General features: G+C 37.1%; 1 pseudogene; it reads right to left on the minus strand.

Moving 5' to 3' along the window:
- Positions 1–283: 283 nt before the first annotated feature.
- The window catches only part of LOC127412036 (catechol O-methyltransferase domain-containing protein 1-like), a 41191-nt pseudogene continuing 14626 nt past the window's right edge, over positions 284–26848 (minus strand).

Genomic DNA, 26848 nt, shown 5'->3' on the forward strand with positions numbered 1-26848 from the left:
CGCCAACATACGGAGACTCAAAGGAACCGGTATATGATACACTGATTATTTGTTTCAGTTTTATGAAAGAAATAGGTATTAACAGTCAACTTTTACACTTTTGCTGTAACGAAGATGGATTAAATTCTATATCTTTGGTTACAAAAGCCATATTTAATATTTCAGGTTTTTTTGAACACCAGAAATTGCAGTTGTAAAGTTTAGGCAATTTTTTATTCAGAGCAAAAATGAGATAAATGTCAGTTTTTAGTATGTAAAATCAGTTATTACTGTATAATATAGATTATCTTTTGATAGACAGGGTCAGGACATCTCCAACAGTGAGCATACTGAGATCAATTCAGTCATCTTAATGTTCTTGTTCAGTTTGTCTGTGGTCTGTGAGGAGAGGTCATCCTCTGCCAGGTTGATGACCCGTCCACCCCAGAGGACCTAAAGAACAGAGAAACCAGCTTACTGACAGCAAATGAGGAAAAAGTTACGCATATGTATATTTTTGCCTCATTCATCCCGATATTAAAGGAGTGTTCCAGGTCCAATACAAGTTAAGCTCAATCGACCGCATTTGTGGCATAATTTTTATTACCACACAAATTAATTTTGACTTACCCCTCCTTTTCTTAAAAAAAAAAAAAAAGCAAAAGGGAGGCACTTACAATGGAAGTGAATGGGGCCAATCTGTCTACAAACCCTAAAACCCTAAAAAGACTGTAAAAATGATGATTTAAACAACTTTACAGCTCGAATAATACATGAATTTTAACAGAAGTATTAATGAAAGTGCTTTTATAAAATTATAAGCTTCACATTTCTGCCTTTAAACCCTCCAGAAATTGGCCCCATTCCCTTCCATTGTAGGTTCCACACTGTAACACAAAATGTATTTAAATGTATTTTTTTTTAAAGAGAAAAGGAGGGACAAGTCAAAATAAATTTGTGTGGTAATCAACATTATGCCACAAATGATCGATTGAGCTTAACTTGTATTGAACACGGATTATTCCTCTAAATAGTTTTCTGTACTGGGCTGTGACAATTTCCAATTTATCAGATAACCTTAAGCACAATAGTAGCCTAATGTAGGTCTACTAATATTTTATTGAATATCCATTGAGTATGTATTTACAAGCAGGCTTTCAAAGCAAACTAAACAGGGTGAACATCTTACTTACATTATCGACAGCTACTATGCCACCTTTTTGATCAAGCTGAAGAGACTTTTCAAAGTATGTATCATAATTCTTTTTGTCAGCGTCAATGAACACAAAGTCATAGGTTTCAGCCTCACCAGTGGTTAAGAGTTCGTCTGTGAAGACAGAGCAAAGTTTTATTTCTTTAGCTCCACTTTAAAAAATTTCAAATAATGGATTACAATAAAAATTCATCTTTACCCAAGGTTTCAACTACAGGTTTAATGTGGATATCAATTTTATTCTCCACTCCAGCCTAAAATAAAAGGACTTTGCGAAGTAAATTCTTCATGTACAACAAAACTTCCCTGTGGTTACTGTGCATTTCTCAGACATGTGAAGTCTGCATTTTGATATGGTGCTATTTCTGTGCCATAGCTATTACAAACTATGAAAAAAAGAAAAGAAAGCTGATGACAAAGTACTGTGCTCTTTGGATTTACAAGGTTAATTGTGCAGATATCAGCATCCAAATGGAAATCCACATCTGTCTCTATCAGCACATTGCAGAGTCTGATGGACATTTCTGCATTTCTCCATTCCCTCACTACAGGGAAGTTGGGCTTTATACTGATGACTGATGTTCTTGCAGTGGCAGGCAGTAATCAATATTGAAAATGTGACATGTGTAGGTGTATATATGGAGAGGTGGTGACATGTCCTAATAAAAGCAGCAGCTTTCATCTGTGAATTAAAACCCATCAGCTACTAAACTTAGTTAAAATGTATAAAATAATGTTACAAATATGTGGCATTATGTTTTGTTTTGACATACCTCTGTCAAAAAGGGCTTGGCTATTTTCACATATTCCTCATTCATTTCATAGGCCACCACACATTCTCAGGTATTACTAGAGCCATATTTAAGGTGTTGTATCCTGTGCACATACCTAAGACAGACAAACCCAAGCTAAATGTATATTTAATAAGAAAGCAGTGAAATGTAAACATCATTTTCATGTATTGAATTCCTTCCACACACCTATTTCAATAGTTTTATTGGCTTGGATCAGTTTCATTAGATTAGCCATAAACTGAGCTTGCTCAAATGCCACCATCATTAAGTTCTTGGAATCCTCTATAGTTGTCTTAACAGAAATAAACAGGTGAGAAAAGCAAAGGCCAAAGGTTTAGTATTTCCTCATCTGTTTATATATTAGACTTGAGAATATGCTGATCTCTAGTGTCTGAACATGAAACAACAAGTCATTCAAGACCATCAAAGAACTTGATACCACATTTGAAATCTTTTTATATTAATATATAATATTTTGCACTATTATGCTCTTCGAAACTTTTTCAAATGGCATAACATGGATCAGACATGTTATGTTTTTGAGTTCTTGTATGCTTGAGTTCATGATGTCATTAAAAGGGGACATTCCAAATACTACGGAATTCAGAAATTTGTGTAAATAACTTAAAATTAAACATTTCACTGAAATTTGTATGCAGATAATATAATTTGTTAGAAAAAAATTCTAAATAGAAGTGTTTTCACTTGTGGTTTCAGACTCTTGGACCAACTGTTATTAACTTCTTTTTACATTATGATTTGCATATTGTATTTTACATTTACACTTATGCATTTGGCAGACACTCTTATCCAAAGTGACTTACAGTGCCCTTATTACAGGGACAATCCCCCTGGAGCAACCTGGAGTTAAGTGCCTTGCTCAAGGACACAATGGTGGTGGCTGTGGGGATTGAACCAGCAACTTTTGCTTACCAGTTCAGTGGTGTTTATACATACCAGTCATAGTTTGGTTAGCACCAGGTGCCCCCTCAGAGAGTTATTCACTATATACTGAAGCAGAGGATCATCTCCTTTATGACTCTTTTTTTTCCTCCACTTTTCTCCCCAATTTGGAATGCCCAATTTCCAATTTGCTCTAAGTCCTTGTGGTGGTGTAGTGACTCACCTCAATCCGGGTGGTGGAGGATGAATGTCAGTTGCCTCTGTGTCTGAGACTGTCAATCCACACATCTTATCGTGTGGCTTGTTGAGTGTGTTACCACGGAGACCTAGAGCATGTGGAGGCTTCACGCTATTTTCCGTGGCATCCACGCACAACTCACCACGTGCCCCACCAAAAGCAAGAACCACATTATAGCAACCATGAGGAGGTTAACCCAATATGACTCCACCCTCCCTACCAACAGGGCCAATTGGTTGCTTAGGAAGCCTGACTGGAGTCACTCAGCACACCCTGGAATTGAACTTGTGACGCCAGGTGTGGTAGTCAGTATCTTTACCCAGGCCCCCCTCCTTAGAGCAACAAAATCAATTAAAACAAAAAATTGGCCCGAATGTGTACAAAGTTAATAAAAGTTAAAACATCAGGGAAAATAAAGTAACTACAGCAACGTATAATGCATAATTTATAAAGTGGTGGCTCAGTGGTTAAGGCTTTGGGTTACTGACCAGAAGATTGGGGGTTCAATCCCCAGCAACACCAAGATGCCACTGTTGGGCCCTTGAGCAAGGCCCTTGACCTTATCTGCTCCAGGGGTGCCATATCATAGCTGATCCTGCACTCTGACCCCAGTTTAGCTGGGATATGCAAAAGAAAGAATTTCGCTGTGTATGTATATGTGCAAAATGTATACTTTGTGACAAAAATAACACTTGTCGCATGTTATCCAGCATGTAAGCACTCTGGAAACCATTGGACTGCAGAGAGTTTCAAATTAAAAGTCAGCAACATTTTAAAATCTATGACTTGCTCATATGCTTTGCACGTGCTCGCGGGGCCCCGTCAGACACGTTATTGCTCGTAGGACTGGCTGGCCCTGCCTACGCATAAAGTGAATAGACATTAGTCATATGGCATTTTGCATGGCAAACGTTGTATTTGCTGTATAATTCAATATTTTGGAAGGATGGCATTTACTTGCTACTAAATCCTCAATATAAAACTCAACAACCAAACATTAAACAAGCTAGGTGGACTATAAAAAGGTGTCCTTAAAACTTCTAAAAACTTAAATCGATAAGAAGCAGGGTTACCATCAGGCCAAAAAAGAAAAGAAAACTCTGCTTTTATCAATCAATGTATTTCAATATGCATTTGTGTTTAAAAGTCACATATATTTAACAAGAGACTGGCCCATCTTAACATTATTTGTTGTAATGCAAGCAGATATTAACCTACCTGTTAATGCAAAGAAGATAACAATATAAAACATCTTAATCTCAGGAGCCAGAATTAATAAACAGAAACAACAGAAACAAATGAAATCGTGATGTGTGCAAGTGAGGTTTTATTTCTAGATGTTGAGCGGGAAAGTCTATAGTTTGTTTGTCTGGCTTCCTAAGATAAAAAAGGACCTGCTGTTTGCAAGGTATTGATTTTAGCAATGTTTTAAAGTATTTTTATTCAATACACAAAATAAAAAACATGTTATAGAAAGAATTGTGACAAAGGTTTTCAGGGGAGTGCAGAGAATTACATGTCATTTGCAAGAGCTGTGATTTTAAGACATTTCAAGATGCTTCCAGGATGTTTAAATTAATTTCCATTACAGATTTCCAATCGCAGAATGCATGGCTGGTTAAAAAAGTGCTCTTCCCATCTCTTTTTATATTCCATTTACTGCCACAGATATATATATATATATATTTTTTTTTTGGTAAAATCACATCAAAACCTTTTTATAAAAATAAATAAGTAAATAAAACCCCCTAATAATTATTATTAATTTTGTTCTTAACTAACACTTTTTAAAATAAAAGAGTATTAATCTCTGTAGATATCCCAGGATTAGGGCTTTGCTTAACCACACAACCTATGATACGCAATCAATCTACAACTGTGTAATAGCTTATGTGGACAATACTGTGTCAACATAGACATCCAAACACATGCACATACTCAACAACATATTGCTTAAGGCTTTATAGTTATTGTGTGAAGTAAACGCTTTGAAAAAACACTGCATTTGTTACTTTGTAATGGGATAAAAAAATCTGGTTAAAGACCCAAAATGAATGAACAATGTGATAAAAAGTGAATAGTGTAGGCTGGTCCCGGAAGTGTTTGTTAAAGGGATAGTTCACCCAAAAATGAAAATTCTTTCATCATTTACTCAACCTCATGCCATCCCAGATGTGTATGACTTACTTTGTTCTGCTGAACACAAACAAATATTTTTAAAAGAATATCTCATATCTATGTGTAGTGGTGACCTGACCAGAACTCCAAAACCCCCAAAAAGGAGATAAAGTCAGCATAAAAGTAATTCATAAAACTCCAGGGGCCGGATTCACGAAATGAAGAAATTTCTTCTTAACTACCATTTCCTTCTTAATTTCTAACTTAAGAAAAAAAACTTAAGAAGCATTCAAATTCTCGGAATTTCTTTTTTCTTAAAAATCGCCGTAAATAAAATCTTAAAGTTAGGATAACCTCACAGTTGTCTTAAATTCTAAAAGGTAAGACGTTTAATGAATTTACTGGGTTTTTCATGTTGAGTCTGAAGTCGCAATGGGCTGTTTATGTAGAAATGTTATTTTAGACCAAAAAACACTTTTGACTGTTTTGTGTTTAATTATATTTTTATTTTCAGCTTGTAAACCATGTAAATGCTATCACCAAATTCAAACAATAAATGTTGTTTTGAAGCTTCTTAATGTGGTGACCAATCATGCTAATTCAAATGTGCTGAATATAGCGCTCTCTCTCCGCAATCTTTAGAGTTCATAGAAACATAATAATTATAACATTAGAAAGCTGAAACATTCTTTTTCACCCCCCATCTACATCCCTAAAGGAGCCTCAGTCACCTTTTCCCATTTACCCGCCTCGTACTTTCCGATGTGATATTATTATCAAGCTTCCTAAGGAGAACTTTTCCTTGCAGTAATTTCCTCAACAAGAACATCCAGCTCTTGTCTACTGAAGTTTTTGTTTCTTTTCTTTTCCTCCATGTCAAATTAAGTTATCAAATGGTTAGCAGCAAGTAATTCTCCTTTGACGGTTAATGTCATTAAACAAACAAATCTCACGTACTTAACATTAAAAAAAATTATTGCGAGGTGCTTGCTACTTTTTAAAAAAAAAAAAAAAAAAGAGGTTAATAGATATATTTATTGTTAAAATTTACCAGTGCTGAAGTATTGAATTTGTTGTAGGCTATTAGACAAGGCAACTCTGTTAGCAAGCTGATCAGACAATGTCAAAGTCTTTTTTATCTGAAGAAAATATTTGAGAACTTCTTAAGAATTTTTCAAGAATTGCACTTAGGAATGTTCTTATGAACTTCTTATAATTTATCCTAAGAACTTTCATAATTTTTTCTTAAGAACATTTTGGTTAATTCGGATCCAGTGGTTTAATCCATGTCTTCTGAAGCGATCAAGTTGGTTTTGAGTGAGAAAAGACCAAAATAAACCTCCCTTTTCACTGTACATCTTGCCATTGCAGTCCCTAGGCATGATCATGATTTCAAGCTTGATTACACTTCCTAGAGCTTGATGAATGTGCAGAGCGCTAGATGGTGCTGTAGGAAGTGTAATCGAGCTTGAAATCCTGATCACCAAGGAGACTGCTGTCAAGATGTATAGTCAAAATGGAGTTATATTTTGGTCTGTTCTCACCCAAAACCAACTGGGTCACATCAGAAGACATTAATTAAACCACTGGAGTTTTATTGATTATTTTTATGCTGACTTAATATCTCCTTTTTGAAGCTTCTGGAGCTCTGGTCACCATTCACTTGCATTGTATGGATGTACAGAGCTGAGATGTTCTTCTAAAAATATTCACTTGTGTTCAGCAGAAGAAGGAAAGTCATACACACAAGGGATGGCATGAGGGTGAGTAAATGATGAGAGAATTTTTATTTTGGGGTGAACTATCCCTTTAAAGAAGGGGTGGTCTAGGCGGTCCCTCTATAAACATAAACAAAATAAACAAAAAAATAGTCATAAACATTATTAGTTTCATTCTGCTTTCTAAAGAAATCATTAAATGAATCATGATTATTCTATTTTATTGGCCAGGTTGGGTAAGTACAAAAAAGCAATCCACTACAAATACTTATTTAAAATTGTAATCAGATTACATTAATGATTACTTCATCAAAAAATGAATCACATTACTAAATACTTTTTGCAAAAAAGTTTTAGTTTTTCCACTCAACAAATTTAAAATAACATTCTTACAAGTCATACACTCAGCACCACACTTTTCTTGACTTGTTAGGGGTCGCACGCCCTTCAGCTGTCACAGAAATACAAACAGATGTACATATGAATATGATCCATATTTTAAATGTATTCCATGTAAATAATATTATTTAAAAAATATAACAAGTGTAACCCAATAATGTACTTAAAATTAACTTAATTGAAAATTAGTAACTATAATCTGATTACAAGAAATTAAAATGTAATGTGTTACACTACTTTTTATACTTAAACGTAATTATATTACAGTAACTAAATACATTTGCAATCAAATTACACCAAACCTAGCTTTTAAAGCACTATTAAGGCACTATTCTCATACAGATAATATGTTTCATACAATATTTTAATAATTTCTGTTAGCTTTAGTATAATGACTATATACAAGCCAATTATTTAATTAACTTTATTTACTATTTAATTTCTCCTAATAAGAAGCCAAATATTTTATCATATTACTTGGTTTACTATTTCCTCACACAGTATAATAAACGGGTCTTTATACATTAAAATATACAGTATAGCTGCCTTTATATTTTAGGAAGTGCATCCCTCACAAGGGGATCCTTGGCATCATAAAGTTTGAAAAGCTGTATATTATACTGCTCTCTAGTGGATGACAGAATGTTTATCAAAATAGTCCTACTCGATGAAACCCAGAGAAGGCGTCTCTGCCTTGTTTTAGCCTATGTAGTTTAGACACACATTCATTTTATTATTGCGCTCATGATTGTGCCAGACTTAATGAAATGCATTTTAATTGTCAGTCTTTGTAGTAATGCACATGACCATTGCCTCTCACACAGAGTAGGGAAGTTCTGGTTATCAGTCTCAAATAAAGTGTAAGTGTGTCATATGTTAAATTTGTTTACTTCATCTCATTACTGGCATTTCAAATGGCATGTTTGTCTCTGTGTTTGTGTGTTTCTCAATTAGAAAACCAGAGCACAATGATATTCACAGTATAAGAGACTGGGTGGTGAGGCACTCTCAAAGGAGGCGCACTTCCTCTGTCGATTCGTTAATTAGGTATGCACGGATGCAAACTAATCTCCCTGCCCACACATAAGTCATCAGCAGTGAAATATGGGGCATGACTATCACCGTGTTTAAATCTTGCTCATGCTGCCCCGCGTAATGACAATGAGAGATGCCTGTAAATAAAGTGTGCGTTTCAAGTCTGCTCGCTGAAAATAAGATACCATGTTCTCGCATCCTCTCTTACCCATTGCTCCTGGAAGCTTATGTGACGTTAATTGTTTCTGCTACTTCTGCCAAGTACCCACTGTTCATCGACACTTTCTACAGACAGGGCCCAGTCCCTCAGCTGCTTTCGTTGTCTGTTTAAAGACTGAAAGGATGCGTGTTGCCATCTGTGGAAAGTGCCTCTATTCCTCATCCCAGCCCTGATTGTATTTGCTCTTCCTCTGGCTGTCAGAGCATCACCTTGATATATGCTCAAAAACCCTGGGGCTCGGGTGAGGAATACAAGAAAAAAAAAATCCTTCTACCAAAACAAGAAAGGAAAATACACATGAAACTGTTAATATGAAACAAAATAATTCAGGAGGTTTCACCTTTGCTATCTTCAAACGTGACAAATAAATACAATTGTTGTAGTTTTAAAAAAATATATATTTCTAATACACAGGAGCAGTTGCAACTTTTTCTTATTTGCATTTAGGGCTGCTATAGACACAAATTCACATTTCAAGGAAACACAGCAGCATGAGATAAGCTCAACATTTCAGTCTCTTGGAGCATACATTGCAAAATAAATGGATCGGAATCACAAAGAGTTGTAGATAGTGAAATATATATCTGAAAATACAGAAAATCATTAATTATAAAATTGTTGTCATATCAAATGTCATAATATATTATATCCAAAGCCATATCCATGCAATATACACATGGGCATTCTTTTTAAAAGCTGAGAATGCTGTACTTGCTATCTTGCAGCAAGTGGCAGTGTTGTCTACATAATGACACATTTAGACTGCAGTTTGCCATTGCCCACTTGAATAGACACTGTAGAAAGATCACTGTAATATAGTGATTACTAAGACAGAGATTTAATAACAGAGAGCACATGAAAGTATAAAACATGAATAAGGAAAAAATTCCAACTCTGCTGAATGAATAATATATATTTTTTAATTTTATTATAAAAGGAGTTACTTACATTATTTAACATTACAACAACAGAAAAAGTCATCTTTTAAGTCTTAGTGCTGTTCGTATAAAATCACTACCTTACAAACTTCACTTGAAAAGTTACATAAACATATAATACAAATAAATTCCACTTGAAATGTGTCAGGAAGCTAAATGAAGCCTTGTCTATCTCAGAGATAAGCTGGTCCAATTATTTTATTCTAAGCCTACTTTTGTGTCTCTTCCCCATTGTGACAAACCGAACCTGGTCAGCATAAGATTACACTTGAGTGGCAGGTGCAGTTGTTTGACTTTCAAATCACTTAGGCATCTTTTATTTTTATTAACCTTGCATGTAAATACATTCAGATTTCAATTTCTATGGATTTGCACGTGGCAATGACAATTCTCAAAACATCAAACAAACTGCTTCAGGGCAATCGCACCAAGCCCTCTAATGTGAAAGGCACTGACACCTGAAGCAAGGTGCAAAAAAGACTATGTCATTTTTTCAGAAACAATTAGTGAGAGAGCCTTCACATTTGAGGAAGGCTCATCTTTCTAGCCTGTCTGCTCCTCTATGTGGCAGTGCAAGGCTGCTGGAGCTCTGTCTTATATCACTCGCTGCTGACATCTCCCTGTCTGTGCAAGTCAGGCCTCCATAATGCTATATGTGCAGTACACACACACACACGCACACACACACATACACACACACACACACACACACACACACACACACACACACACACACACACACCATGTTTTTATAACATTGTGGGTACTCTCCATAGACTTCCATGCATTTTATGGATTTTATACAGATCTAACGATAATTTCTATCCCCTAACCCTACCTCTAAACCTAACCCTCACAGAAACCTTTTTGCATTTTTACATAAAATAAAATAAAATAAAATAAAAAAACAAACATACAAAAAAAAAAAAAAAAAAAAAACATTGTTTAGTATGTTTAATTTGCCATTTCCCTCATGGGGTCAGGTTTTATTATCCTTGTGGGGACATTTGGTCCCCACAATGTAGTATAAACATGGTTACTGATAGAAAAACTTTCTCACCTGAATATTTAACAGTGCCGAGATCTCAGTAGCTTTTAAAAGGATGTTGTTTCTATGTATTTTCTGCTTGCAGTGATAGTAACAACTATGCAATGGAAGTTAATTCTCTTGTTGTATTACTGACTTGTTTAGAAGAAGAGGGTATAATGGGGTCATTCAGATTTAGATTCCTCACACATTTTAATATCCATTACAAATGTACACTCTATGTGACTATGTGGCTCTAGCATTTAGATTAAAATTTATATGAATATAAAAGGGAAAGTTTATATTTTAGATTCTGTCACTTTGTTTAAATGTTCTTACTCCTAATCACCTTTTGCAACTACTTAATTTTAAGTGTACCAGTGTTTTCAATTGATATTATCTAATAAAAGTTTATGCAAAATGGTCCCTTCTCACATATCTTGGTTTGAAATGCAGACGTAAACAATAGCAGGGTTAACATCTAAGCAAATATTATTTTTGTGTTCCCATTTGACTCCTAACAGCAAACTAATTCCAGAGTAATATAAAACAAAGTATTATTTTATAAATTTACTCCAAATAATAATAATAATAAAAAAAATATATATTAAGAATTTTGCTAGATTTACGATGCTAAATAAGGTGGAAACGCGTCATCACAGTATGTGAAAAGGGTCCATTCTAAAATGTCAAAACACAGGACATGTCAACTTCTCAAAAGTATTTAATGTCAACTACCCACATACAGGCATCCGGGTTGTTGAAAGAAAATAGTCTCCCACCCATTTATCTGTTAGAGGACTTTTCCTCGTATCTAACATATGTGATAAGAAGCTTTCATTCTTTTATCTTCATATACTGCTGACACCAGAGCTATTTACACCACTCAGTGCATCTGAAATGGATGTCCTTTTGTACAAAGTCACTTAATTTTCCTTCCCCATTATTTTTGCTTCTGCCTGTGAATGTCCTATAATTGCCATACTTGAAGTGCTAATGATAATGTTATAACTTGGATCAATTTGCTGTGGCAATTGGACCTTTTTAATTGAGTCAATTATCAAGCCTGTGTGTGTTGAAGCTTACCGAGGGAGTGCCAGAGAGATCTCTCCTCAGGTCGAGTGTATGTGTGTGTAATGTGGGCTTAAAATGCCCTGGGCCAGAGATAAGGATTTGGGGGAGAGAGATGACAGAGAAGAAGACAAGGAGAGGAGGGCAGATCACAGAGCCTCCACTGTAATATTCCCAGACACTCGCCACATCTGAAGTTAATCCAATCATGAAGCGATGCCTAACTTTCATCAGCCCCAGACACGCGAGCATAAGGTCAAGAGCAGCTTGTATTAGCACAATGATGTCAGAGAGAAATGGTGTAGATAATTGACTTTCAGTGGAAACCCCGACAGCCAGTCGGCCTTATGTAAAACAAAAACGTTAGCGGGTCGTGTGTTTAACAACAGCAGTGTAAGACACGTCAAACTCATGGGAGCGATGTCTCCTCCTATTCCTCGGTTGTTCTCCATGCGGAGGAATGGACAGCCTTGTTGAATTATCTCAAACAGTGCGGGAATGCCAACATGTCTCTATGGTAAAGTACATTCGATGGCTCACAAAAGACTCAGCGGGAGCATGACTGCAGGTCTTTGTCATGTCACGATCGCGCTTGGGCGCAGGCTGCTGTTTTATCAACTTGATTACCAGCTTGACATGGCTGGAGGAAGTTGTCTGTTTTTTATATGTTATCCATAATGATATCCATCATGTCAACTTTTTGTGTTAAGTTGCACTCATCTTAAACGAACATCTCTTCCCCTTGTTGTATGGAAATAATAATTCAAGGAAATAAATGAAAAGCACGGGAAAGTGTCTCCAGTGACTTGTGGCGTAAATGTTATGATTTATGACCGGGTAAATACATTACATTTGTTACACACACATAATATGGGGCTTGTGAAAGGCACTGCTTGAAATAAATGCTTTATGGCCTATTTAGAGCACATGAGTGAAAATATTCTTCAAAGAAACCATTTCTGTCCCCTCCCCCTCTATTTTGCCGTTCATATCAGCAGCGGAGAGGCAGAGGCCCTTTGTCAGCAAACAGTATTCCGCCTAATGTTCCATGAAGACCATGGTGAATTTATATTGATGGGTCTGTTGACTCTCAACTCCATAGCCATGATTTTTTCATAAGCCATGGGGAACAAGAAGTCAGTCAGCTGACAGGTGTTAACACTGAGAATAGCGCTGTGAATAAGAAATGGGACACACATAAGAGCGCGGCTGGATATGCTCTCTCCGAATGCCTTCAGAAGTTGTGTTTTGCAATGCACCCTGTTAAGTATATAGCTAGAGGTTTTACTGGGACTTTATAAACACCATGATGCATGTCAAATAGGATGAGTCTTGATAGCTGTAAAACATAGGATCGTTCCTTGCTTATTATCTTTAGTCGAGCTCCGGCGCAATGAATGCATGCGTTCCTGCGCTTCAGCACAGCCAAGCCCGCTTGGGAGAGCATTGATTATTTTGGCATGAACTGGGGAGAAAAAGAGAGGTGTGATTTTTCTTTTGTGCTTCCTTGAAAGAATCAAGAAGAATAAATATTTGTCTGCGTACGTCAGAGGGGGGCAAATACAGTATGCGTTTATGAGCATCTGTACAGGGTTAGTGTCACAGCGGTTCTCCTCTGAGGAACAGTCTGCCAACCCCAGGCTGAGCCGCATTCTCACTAGTCAACTTTACTGCCTTCATTTGGGCTGACGAATGGCTGGTTGACTTATCAGCTCCTCGGCCTGCTGGCTGTAGTGAGTCCCAGGAGCTCCAAAGGACCCGCCGCCTCTGGCCCAATACATCCACCTCGCACTTTGTTTTCTCTGGCTTCAGCAACAGGAAGGGGGGAGGATGGTAGTTGTGAGGTTCCTTCAAGAGACAGGCTTCCTGCAGCTGTTGTGTTGTTCAGGGCCTACCCATGGGCTCCTGCTTTGCTTAGCAAACATACATCAGACAGATATTAGAATAATCCAAAGGTAATACATTAGCTAGCGTGCCAGGGGTACAGTGTGCTAGTAATGGATGCCTCTGCTGCTCATCCCTTCTGTCAGAACTCGCTCCATAACTCACTGAAAAAATTCCACCGCTAAACCTTTTTGCTTATGTCATTACTTGAATTTATTTGGAAGTAATGCACCCAGTATTTTATTCTTAATCACACTGCCCAAAGGATCGAGACATATTTTGAAAAGGAAAGCTTGCAAGCTCTTATGAAAGCAATATATTACCTAAGCACTTAGCAACCCAGAGAGAGGAAATAAAACTAGCCGTACAATTCATGTAGTATGTTTATAAGACTATATTACTATCACACTGAAGCCCTTGTGGTCTTGAGGTGATGCATTATGGCATGTACTTCATCTGCAGTTGCATATCTTACCCTCAGGTTATTACAATTTAGATTTGTTTGCACCAACTACCGTTTATTGCGTTTACACTCTTAAACATGTTCTGTAGACTAGTTCATCTCTGGCTGATGATTAAGTTGCATGCTTTGTGTGCAAGAGGCAAACGTTGGTTTGTTTTGTGCATGGCAGATTAAATAGATCAGACAAAAGCAGGGATGGCACACTTCTTTCTGAGGTGGGATCTTCATCCAGCTGCAGAAGATGATTACTCTGAAAGGCCTCCTGACATCTCCACATATGGGGGGCCATATGTTTCTTTGATAGACAAGCAAGGGCAAGCACAGCACAAACAAGTTCTTGGCACTTGGAGCACTCCGCCTCTGAACAAAAAGAAACACAACAACAGATTCTCAAGTATGCTTAGCATCTGGATTGCTAAAGGGTCTACAATGTAAAATGTAAAGCGCCACAGCCAAATGTCTACTAGATCAAAATAGACAACAAATAAATGAATACGCTTATTAAAATGACATGTACACTGTGAGTGTTGGACTATGTTTGGAATACCATACTACTCTTTCCATTGCTATAGGACACTATATAGTGTGTACACTGTGCTCAGTTAGCAAATGTTATATATGTAATGAATACTTGGATGACTTACTACATTTGTCAAAATCAGCACTATACTTACTTACTGTGTGGATTACTGTGTCTCACAATGCCAGCTTGATCTCATGAAAATGATGTGACTCCCAGTTCTGACGAATGAACCAGAAGTCATATCAGCAACACTTGACTCATTATTTGATCGGATTGTCAAAAGTTATGAAATTTTCACACAATTGGATTGAAATAGCAAAATAATCGTTTTAAAGATAAAGTACTCTTCGGTTTTCTGCATGTTGCCACATCTCTGCACAGTCCAGTTTTTATAACCTCACGCACCTGTATGCATCGTCTGCACATGTGCCTGGAGTTGACTATATTTAAGAGTTTCACAAAGCAGTCATAGTGTGCATTTACTGAATGTATCCTTATGGGCTTATGGCCAACAGAAAAGGGTGGGTAAAAATATAGATTTCCTGATGCATCGCGATCTTCATTTGAACGATCTCGATATCGTTTCTTAAATCCCAAGGTAGATATTTTTCTCTATGTGTAACCCTCTGCTACAGTGAGAGGAAATCATTGCATTTGTGACCAAATTTTGCGCTATGCGAATAAAATTTATATATTTGGCAACTGGCTGGTAAATGTTTACATTTTACTCACCAGCAGTTGTGTAGTTAAGTGGTGGAGTATTCAGCAGCGAGATCCTTTCACTCGTGTTGGGAGTAAAATTTGTTCCGTGTAATGTGTGTTCAAGGACAAGATCCATGCAACCCATTTGCCATTAAATAATGTCTCTTTTAATACCCTTTCTGTTTTTAACAGTCAGTTGTTGATCAAAAACAACAAAAAATAAACATTTAATTCTAATCATGCATGGCACAAATGAGATAAAGCCATTTAAGTCTCTCTCATTAACATGCACTCATCTACAGATGCTCTTTACAGAAATGGCAGTTTATTTAAAGAGACAGTACCGGTTTTAGCAATTGTTCAACAAATCAATGTAAATTATGCAATTAAACCATAAACATGTAACAAAAAATAAAATATGCAATATTATGTCATTTTTATTTATTGAATGCATGGATTTTTTAAAAAGCCAAAATGTGACCAAAATGAAGAAAAACTAATAAAATATAATTAGTAATATTTATATTTTCATAATGTATCTAGTTTAAAGGTCCCCTGTATAATTAACAGCATTAGCTGGGAGATAATTTCTTTCATATGTAAGCAAAAGGGTCATTATTACTAAAATATTCCCATATGAATCGATATCGAATGAAATCGAATCAAAATAGAAATCGTAATCGAATCAAGAGCTTGTGAATCGGAATCTAATCGAATTGGGAAATCTGTATCAATACCCAGCCCTACAGTAGAGTATATTTTGAAAGGCTAGAACTCTAAGCCATGCTTGAGACATAATGGCACGAGTTAAAATGAAGCATACCCTATAGCCTAGCCTTACATTTCCAAGATTCTAACTGGATGCCACTCGCTAAATTGAACATGCAATGTGATGAGGTAATGTGACAGCAATGTAGCATACTACTGTCTGAAATGTTTATTGTAGAATGATGCTTACTGTTATGCTTACCATAATTTTTTTTTTATAAAAAAAAATAAAAATAAAAACATTAGGCAGCATACAGAGTGTATACTGGGCAGTGTTCATTTAGTTGTGCTCGTTTCCTCTCTTTCTCATGTTAGTTTTCCTCAGAGCCAAGTAGATTATGTGAGACTGACAGCCCTGCTGATGAGACGATGGCATCAGAAAGCATCGTCTGACAGCTTCTGCTTGACAGCCTTCCTGTCTGAATTTGTGGCGGCTCCCAGTTCTGTTTTTCTCAGCCCTGCAGAAAGAAGAGACATCCCTGAACGAGGGGCAGGGTGAGGCTGTCACTACCTGACAAGCTTTTGGCCATGATGGAGAAAAAAATCATAATTGTTCTTAAACTTATTGATGGTACATGTGTGTCCGTGTGTGTTATTTTAAGGTAAGGCAAGCTTAAGCATGATGTTGATGATCTAAATAAATGATATCCAGTTTTCTTTGTTTCCACTCTTTTTGAAAATGGTAGAATTTGATAGAGTAGACAACATAAATCATTTTCTGATATACTTACTCATTCTATGAAATCATGGATGTGCCATGTGTACTGACGGGATGGGAGTATTTGTTTTGAACTTGGGTTTGAGTGAGGACTGTCAATTGGCATCTCAGTGCCATATGTTAAAATGACAGGCCCAGAGAGAAAACAAATACATCAATCATAGCGCTGTTGGTTCAGAACCACACTCCAAAGCAAATGCTTTCTATTATAGAGGTTATACAAACACATATTGTGCAGAAAAGCTTTATTTGGCCATATTTTCAGTGTTTGTTGGCATAGGTCATCTCACTTTACAGCAGAGCTCTTGAGATTTAACTGTGGGTTGTGCCTTTAAATGTTCTCTAAACATTAGCCATTTTGCTAACTTTGCAGCACTCAATATGAAGGCTGTAGAAAAGGTAGTTCAGTTAAAAGAGCCCATCGCCTTTGTGATAGAGGCATCCTCTGTTTTTTTGTTTTTTTGTTTACTCTAGAATATCCATTTCCATCAGCCTGAGATAAAGAAGCAAACCAAATAAAATAAAATAAAAGGTTTATATTAAATTATCAATAAAAATCAATTTGCCTATGTAGAAAATTAACTGGAAATAGCTGCTGAAGCGCTACCAAGATGGCCGCTAAATGAACTGACTTTAACATAGATGTCCTGTCTCTTCTTCTATCACATTACAAAAGACAATTATGTAGCACGTTGCAAATGTTTTTTTGTTTTTTTTTCTTACTTTCTAGCTTGTTATTTCTGGAGAACAAAAGGAAATCCAAAAACACTGATAAAAGAAGAAGGCCAACCTTTTGGTATTTATATTTTATAAATGTATTTGTACATGCCCATGTCACAAAAGGTACCTGGTGGATAGAGATTGTTAATGCTATTAAATAACTGATAAATATCTAATATATAACTTGTACTCACTGTGTACGTCTCAACAATCGAAGGTGTTGGCCATTTGCGGATGGCACACAGCAAAAACATTGCCTTTGTTCACTCTGTTGATCTTCTAGACTTGCTAATCTTCAAGGCAATTTATACAAGAGATTGCAGCAATGCATCATTTTACACTTGTGCATTATACATAGAATTATTCAAATACATGAAGGCATGTCATTATTCACCATCTTTGGGGAGTGTTGCCATGGGGAGGAGGCTCAGAATTAGGAAGATGTAACCTGGCCCAGGCCTGGTTATATTGTTATGCGGAGCTCTGAATTTCTTTGATTGTTTTGAGGTTTCATCATCTACTTACCGTACAGTCTGTATCTTCTCCAAATCTTCTAAACACTGCACCCTCTCAGTTGCCAGCCCTCCCACCACATCACTAAGCATAGCTCTTACATTAGATATCATATTTTAAACACAACATGGGTTCTTTTCATTTTTGCCATTCTCAGACTTTAAGTGTCTTCAAGTGGACCTGGGAAGCTCATGTGTCCGAGTTGGGTATTTGTTATAACAACATATCCTTAGGGTTACCAGTCACTTTTTGATGGTGGAGGAAGCTGGAGAGTGCTCCATTATAGTGCTGCTTGATTTAACTGAGGCTTTTGATACAGTTGATCATTCAGTTTTAATTGAAACATTAAAGAGATGGGTGAGAATATCTGGGGTGGCTTTAGGTTTGTTTCCTATTTGTCGAGTAGGAAATTTGGAGTATTTGTTGGAGAAGAGGTCCTCCTCTTCAGTAATAAATTGTGGTGTTCCACGAGGATACCTGTTAGGGTCAATTTTGTTTTCTCGCTATATATGTTACTTCTTAGTTGTGTGATTCAAAAATTCAACATGCATTTTCATTGCTATGCAGATGACCTACAGTTATATTTGTCGTTGAATCCCATTGATCTGCCTAGTTTAAATGTTCTTCAAGAGTATATAGCAGGATATAAACAATTGGATGACATGTCATTTTCTGCAGTTTAATTTTGATAAAACAGAGGTTGTTATAATCGGTCATGGTTTTAAAAAATGTCCGATTGAGTCAGCACTTAATCATGTGGTCCTGAATATTCAGCAGGTGGTGAGAAATTTGGGCATCTATTTTGACAAATGTAAATTTTGAATATCACGTCAGGAAGTTTTTTTTTTTTTTTTATCATTTAAGGAACATTTCCAATGTGAGACAGGTTTTGAGTTTTAGGGATACTGAGAAACTTATTCATGCTTTTATTTCGTCTTGTCTATATAACTGTAATGCACTGTTTTCAACTTTAAATCAACGTTTTACCTTGTATTTTACAGAGTGTGTTTTGATTTTATATTTTGTAGAGCACTTTGTGCTAAATTGCTAAAAGGTGCTTTATAAATAAAGTTATTGTTATTATGTCACGCATTCATGTCAGAAACAAAATACAGAAGAAAAGAACAAATACACAATGAACAAGCTTTAGTGAATACGCCTGCATCACTTTTACATATGATGTATTAATGCAGGGTATCTAACAAATAATACATCCATTTGCATAAACCAAACCATGAAGGGTGATATACTAGCTTTACATTAGTTAACTATAAGATCTCTCATATATAATAATTTAAGATTATTGAAATAAAGCACTGAAATTAAGATAAATTAGGAAAATCATTAAAGCTTCTCTGCACCATCTGTCATGTCAACATGCCCGCAACTCGATTACAGAATTCTGAGTTTCACACTGGTAAATATGATTTTGTTTGGTTTTATTTATTTATGTGCTCATAACCCGTCATAATGATATTTCTGTTAGACTTGTGAACTTTGGTGTCTTTGACTTCCATAAAGGGGAAAAAAACACACTTCTCATTGCTCATCACAACATCCGCCATGTTGACCCCTAAAAACGCTAACATTCCCATACTAAGCAAAGGCTAAATTTGTAATTTGGCCTCTCATAAAAAGACATTTATGCAAAAAAATACATGTCTGTTAATGTCTTTCATCCAGCTGCCAAAGGCTGAATTTATTCTATCAAGCAATCAGTACCAAATTTTCAAATCACTCGTTGAGTCAGTGTATCGATTTACGCACAGTGTGTTAGTCATCTGAGAGCCACATGTACCTATCATCCAAGAGTTATTGCAGACAGCTGAAGCCTCAGATATAGCACCTCCTCATCCGCTTCTTTCTCAGTGTTTGCAGGCCTTTGAAAACTGCATTGGTTCTCCAACTCAACTGAGTGCTCTATATTTCACCCATACTGACATCTCTCACTGTACAAAGTCCAACACAGACTGACGCAGGATGCTGAAAAGCTATGGGGACACAAGGGAAATATTACATTTCTCTTTTTGGCAGCCAGAGAGATGGACTCTTAATATAGCTAATGAGAAAAGGGTGGCTCCATGAATCCTCATGAAGAAGTAATTGGGCTCCTCTTTGAAAGAAGAGCTGTGTGTAAGTGTGTGCGTTTGGGATATTAAAGTGGTGTTCCTAGCCTTCTGCCTTCCTGGCCTCTGGGTTGACACTTTTACTTGATTACTGAGGAGTTATCAAGCTAATCTCCAATCTAACATTTGGCCTGTCTGGTTTTAAGTGCAGCAAATGGTGTGAAAAGTATCACAGGTATACGAGTCTTGAGAGCTGCAAAAGAAAACATTATGTAATAAATAGTCTAATTTGTCTGCTAAAGATAACTTAATAGATTAAAGTATATGTAGTTTTAAAAAGTACCGTGTGTGTGTGTGTGTGTGTGTGTTTTTCTTTTTTTTTTTCAGAAGAGAACATCTTGACATTAGTTTAGGGACTAATGATGAGTAATAATTATGGCGATAAAAGTGTTTATTATACTATGAAACATACTGTAATTTCAGAACTCAAAACTTCCTCCCCAGTCCAAAAACACCAACTCAAGAAACTAAGCTTGTATTTCAGACAAAATACAGAAAAATACATCTGAACATATGCATGGGTGCCTGCAGGATTTCATTTGAGGGTACGAACAGAAATGTGACTAAAGTATAGTTACCCTCATTTGTAGGGGGTCCAGGGGCATGATCCCCCAGGAGATATTTTTTTGTGTGTGCAAAAACAACACTAAAGCGTAAATTCTGGTGACTTTGAGATAAGCATTTGTTAATGTTCTTGAGTATGTGATTGTAGTGGCATAGACAGTTGTCTCCCTGCAAGTGTTTCCCCAGAGTGTTTGGTTCATTTGTACCGTGCCCCTTTTAGTACTAGGTAGGTTTTGATAGCCAATCATTACGCACCCAGTGGGTATATTAGGGTGGTTATTGGGCTACATGGAAATACGGCACTATTCAATAACCGCCACCCGGTATCATGTGCTCCCACATTGAAAATATGTATTGTGAACGTTAAGCTAACTGGCTAGCGCTAATACTTAGTTAATGCTAGTTTTCCTTGTGTGTTTAGCGTTTGTTTATTTATGATACGTATCGCGTGTCAGTGGTTGGTTGATGGCCTTTCTTTCAGGTATGTTGCTGTTTTAGTGAACATGAGTTTTGACGAGCAGAACGCAGGTGTCTCGACCGGTGTTTTTAACAGTTGAAGTTCTTTTTAACTAAACACAGCATCTAAACATGCAGCACTCCTGTGAGAGATGCTAAAACATAGCAAAAGTGATGTACAGTGTGAACAGCCTTACAGCTGCAGGTGCCACAGAACATATGAACATATGGGCGCTCACATTTACACACCAACATTTAGGTGTTCTGAAACCTGCCCCACCCAGTGTGCAGTTTTAAAGGTGCACTGCACTCATTATTTTTTTGTTCATGTTGTGCTTGATAATATAGCAGTCATCTTGGACTTGGATACTGACACCTAGTGGTGTGGATGCAACATCACACTGTAACAAGGTTAAGGTTGGGAAAGGAGGCGGCGGGAACCGGCTGAACAGTCAAAATAATTTTTAATGAAAACAAAAAGACACAGAACACAAACGCAGCTGCATGTGGCTCTCTATCTCTCGAACTGCCACGTCCTGCTGCACTTATCCCTCTCCTTGGCTGATTAGCCCGACTGGGGGCCAGGCATGCGTAGTCACGGCCCGGCCCCACCCTCCTCCTCGTCACACTCCTCCCTCCTTTGCCTCAGGCAAGGGAAAGAGGAGAGGGAAAGGGCAAAGCAGAGCGACAGCGAGAGAGAGAGAGGAGAGAGAGGAATAACCTGGTACACCGGCGCCCAGATACACTGTTGCCCGGCCCTCAACCACTCCCCAACCTCTGGCGGATGACAGCTTGCTCCTCTCCCGGTGGACGGTAGTAGGTCCTCTGGCCCCAGGCAGATGGTCACGCTCCTCCCCCTCTTTTCTCTTTTTTTTTTCTCATTTCTTTTTTCTGCGGGGGAAACAGCAGCGTGCCTCAGATCCTCGGCAGCCGGCAGTGATGTCTCCATCCCTGGGTGGACGGCCGCGGCTGCTCCTTGGTTGGCTGGTAGTGGCGAGGACTCCCTGACAGCGCATCCCTCCTCCTTCCCGGGTTTCGGCACCAATGTAACAAGGTTAAGATTGGGAAAGGAGGAAGCGGGAGCTGGCTGAACAGTCAAAATAATATTTAATGAAAACAAAAAAACACAGAACACAAATGCCCATACTGCAGTTGCATGTGGCTCTCTCTCTCTCTTGAACTGCCGCGTCCTGCTGCACTTGTCCGTCTCCTCGGCTGATTAGCCCAATTAAGCCCACCTTCTCGTCACACACACAAAAACAAAAGATTTCAGTTAAGGCCGGTTTACAATTCTGCATCGAACCTATGCCGTAGGCTCTGCGTAGTGGCCAACATGGCTGTTTGTATTTATAGTTCTGTGTTGGTATGTCTGCGCCATTCTGTGAGTACACTGACAAAGTGCTTGTGTTTTTAGAGGAAATGCCCATTTCATAAATAAACAAAAGCAATAAATATTGGATACATATGTAATTATTATATTATTATAGCATTAAAAATTAGGTTATCAAAGTATGTGAACATGTTGAGATTTAGGTACATATTATTTATTATACATAATATATACAGAAAATAGAAAATTATACAGAAAATAAATTGCTTGCTTAAATAATAATAAAAAACGCATGCGCACAATGACACATGCTTTGTGATACTCTTTTATTACGGTCAACGGCAGGCGCATGCGCTGATGATGCGCATAGACGAGGACTGTCCACGTGTCGAAAAAGTCTGAGCTGCACGCGAACATTCCGCGCAGACGGTGCTGATGGCGAAATTTGCTTCATGCGTACTGTGCACGTTCTGATCAGCAACACGTACGACCGAAGTATAATTTGGCCTTTAGAAGCTGGATTTTAAAATACATGTAGGCAATACATAGCAACTCTGAACAGGTGCTTTTTAATTTGCTGACAAATTAGCAGTTCTGTTTTATAAATTATTAAATATTTACTGTACACCATACTGTCAACCACATAGTGTGTCACTCACATACCAACTACATATTAAGTAAAAGCCCAGAGAAATAAGCACAAAGTTTATAAGATATAAACAGATGTGATTTTCCCTCTAATGGGAATCTAAGGTAGTTAAAACGTAACGGCACTTAAGTTACATTAGGGTTGGTAAAATGCAGTGGCATAATGAATATTCTCTCATTACTTTCATGGAGTTCAAATCAGTATCATCTGTACACATAATGTAAGAAATCATCTGTAATATACACAGAAGATCTCATTTAGATGGTTCTTATGTATCTCACTGAAGATGCATGCACTGCTTCATGCATCTTTTGGAGAAATTGGCTTTATTGCAGAAAAAAAAATAAATAAAAAAATCTCCCAAGGAATAATTTGTTAATTATTGAATCATGATTAGATTTGTTTTATCACCATTAACAACATGGCTCAAAATCAGTTTGTGTTAGGTCAGTAACTCCTCTGGAAATTCGACTCTGCAGAATTGAGCAAACATTAATTTAAATCATTATAATGAGCCCAGATTCTATTTTCCAATTTAGCTAATAAAGTGTATAAATGATTCATGGCAGATAAATACATAATTCATAATTAGATTACCACTTGATGGAGTGGAAGTTATTAATTGTGAAGATTCATGTGCTGCCGCTAATTCTTTAATTCATTTGTGTAGTTTTCTTTATTGGCACATTGCTCTGTGAGCTGTACTGCACTGCTGTGTCTGATTACCAAGCTGCATTAACACATTGTTACAGCGAATTATCTCTTTTCTGGGACAGGGCAGATATTAGTGATGGCCGCAATATGCATTTGCCTTTAAAACTTAAGGGACTGATTTAATTTATTGAAAGTGTCAGATGGCCCTAGTAAGTAATTATTTCAAACACCCTGAAGATGGCAGCTAATATATTCCACTGTAGGGAACACAGTGTGACTAAGCTGTCCTTTCTGCAGTCCATCCAAACAAACAGTTTTTAATACAATCTGAGCTCTACAACATCGAGTTGGGTATCAGAAAGATAAATTAAAAAGCACAATTATGTCTACGTGCTTAAAACCTTCTTAAGTCAAGTAGCATTGATTTCTACTGGTTCAAGTAAACATTATTGTCAAGTGGTGCACTTTTGGTTGCCATTAGAGTGACCATGGAACCTGAAGTCATTATTTGATATTTTTATTTTAACCTTTTTTATTTGCATCTTCATAATTTCAATTTGGTACTTAATTTATTATTTAATAATAGTCATTTTCATTTAAACCCATTCCATATATTTTTTTAAAGCAATTCTTTTCTTGTGCCTTTAAGAATGCTCAAGTTCAGTGCTTTGAGATGTGAAACTGCCATGAGAAGTCACAATGTTTAATTGATATTAATTGGAATGCAGAAGTGAGCAGTTAAGTTATAGTACTGAAAGGATATGCCACACATGTAGTAAAGAACATGTAGTAAAGAGAAAAGACCTGCCTCTTTTGCAATAATCATTTCAAGGGTGCAACGCTGTATTTACACATATGGAGTAGCTTGACATTTGCAAACTTTTTTAAACCTTCTCAAACTACAAGACTCTAGCACAGTGAATCTAAAAGGGATAGTCCAATCAAAAATGTAAATTCTGTCATTTACATTAATTTCTTCTGTGGAACACAGAAGGAGGTGTTAGGCAGAATGCTAGCCTCAGTCACCATTCACTTTCAGTGCACGGAAGTTGTTGTTTCACAAGCATATGCTGTTATTGTTCAGTGGAATATACAATATATGGAGAATTTTAAAGAATCTTCATGCAGCTCTTTTCCATAGAATGACAGTTCATAGTGACCAGTCTGACAAGCTCCAAAAAGAACCAAAAAAGCACAATAAAAGAATCATAAAAGCAGTTCATTTGACTTATAAGATATATTCCGAAGCTACTGTAGTCATACAATAGTTTTGTATGTGGAACAGATGAAAATTTTGGTTGTTATTCAATTAAAATCTTCCCCTCTGCTGTAGTTCTCAAATATCTGAGGCATAGATTCTTAAAAATGTTCCTTTAGTGTTCCACAGTAAAAAAATAAATTAAAACAATTCTCTTGTTGGTGTTTTAAATATTGCTTTAACATTTTCAGATGATTTTTGTAAGCACTTTACTGAAATACATGTCCCCCTTTTTTGGACTTTTGACACAAAAATATGCCATCTTTCTTATGCATACCTCTCTTTAGAGCAATATGGCTTTAGGCCTAACTTTATCTGGACAGCTGGGGACCATGACTCAAACGGCTGAGAGAAACACATTGATCTCCTTCATACTCCCACAGATCCTTAATTAAATCCAAGCTGTCTGTCAGAGGAGTTTTTGAATGCTTGTAAGTTTAGCTGACAGTTCAGTCACCCCTGCTTGGCTTTACATGTGACACAAAATAAGCTCTCCTTACCTGTCAGTAACATTAAAAAGTATTTTGCTGCCTGCCAAGTCTAAAGCCAGCCATGCTTGGGGAAGACAAACAGGGTAAGCTCTTTTAATGGCCCCAATAATAATGGCCCCTTTAACATTCATGAGAATCTCCTATTATCTATTGATTCAGTTGCACCCCGCGTCTTGCTGACTTACGCCTCTCCCTAATTCCCATTACCAGGAACACTGTACCCTTATCAAGCCGAACAATACGGCAGTTGTCATTGGAACCAGAAAATAAGAGGAAGCATCTGCTCGCTCCAGGAATTCACGTCTATCAAGTGTGAAAAAAATACAACAGATAAAGGAGCTTCAGCCTCCTCCTGTGGAAGTCCTTTCCATGACCCTGGCTCTGTGTATGTGTGTAAACTAAGGTAAATATGATCACTGTGCAGATAAATCAAAAGCCTAAATCTCCCTCATTTCATGTGGTATGGGATGGGATTGGGTTTAGAGGGTTGAGGGGACAAGGGAGGCCAAAAATAGAGGTTGGCTCCTTGCCTATAAACCTGTCTCTGAGATATGTCTCTTGCCATGATGGCATCCGATTCTTTTTCCCCTCCTTCAATACTGACTGCTATCTCCTTCCGCTGTGCTATGTCTCTGTGCTCTTTAAGACAAAGGGTAATAAAGCTATAAAATGTGTGTCCTGCAGAAGGTATAGACATTCTGTCTCAGTACAGCTGTTAGAACTGCCATAAAGCACCTTCCAAGTCATAGATAAAGATTTAGAGTTATTTAACATCCTCCTCCTCCACTAAATCAGTGTGATAAGAGAATTAAGTGATGTCCATAGGTTCTTTGTCCTTAGGCTATTGATTTTTCACCTCCAGAAGGATCCAGTATGTTATAATTATTGAGTGCTGGATTTGATTCAGGTTTACAGAGTGGAGAGGGCCTGCTTCGATTTTAACGTGGCCAAATGACAAAGCAACCAATTTTGCCATTTGCAAATATGCTTCAAATTGCCCATCGTTTCAGATTGTTAAAATTGTATTTTCTACAAGTGGTTTATTTGGTGATCTGTTGTGATAAAGTCTTTACCGGATATCCTATTTCCTTGTCATTTAAAGATGCATACAGCTATTGTCCACAAGATTTAGATCTATCTATCTGTTGGTCGGTCCGTCCGTCCATCAGCCTTTAATCTCCACAAACAATCCCATTTTCTCCATAAACATTCCCATTATCGATACGAGTTGCACTGAAAAAAATAGACATTGAAGCGTGATGTTGGAAACGGAAGACCAGGCAGTCATCACAGTGTAAATATATATTATATAATCATGCTGTATGTCTAGTAGAAAGACTCGCAAGCCCCCCAAAGTTTAAATGAAACCTACGCCA

This window comes from Myxocyprinus asiaticus, chromosome 21, assembly GCF_019703515.2.
Source record: "Myxocyprinus asiaticus isolate MX2 ecotype Aquarium Trade chromosome 21, UBuf_Myxa_2, whole genome shotgun sequence".
Taxonomy (NCBI): Eukaryota; Metazoa; Chordata; class Actinopteri; order Cypriniformes; family Catostomidae; genus Myxocyprinus; species Myxocyprinus asiaticus.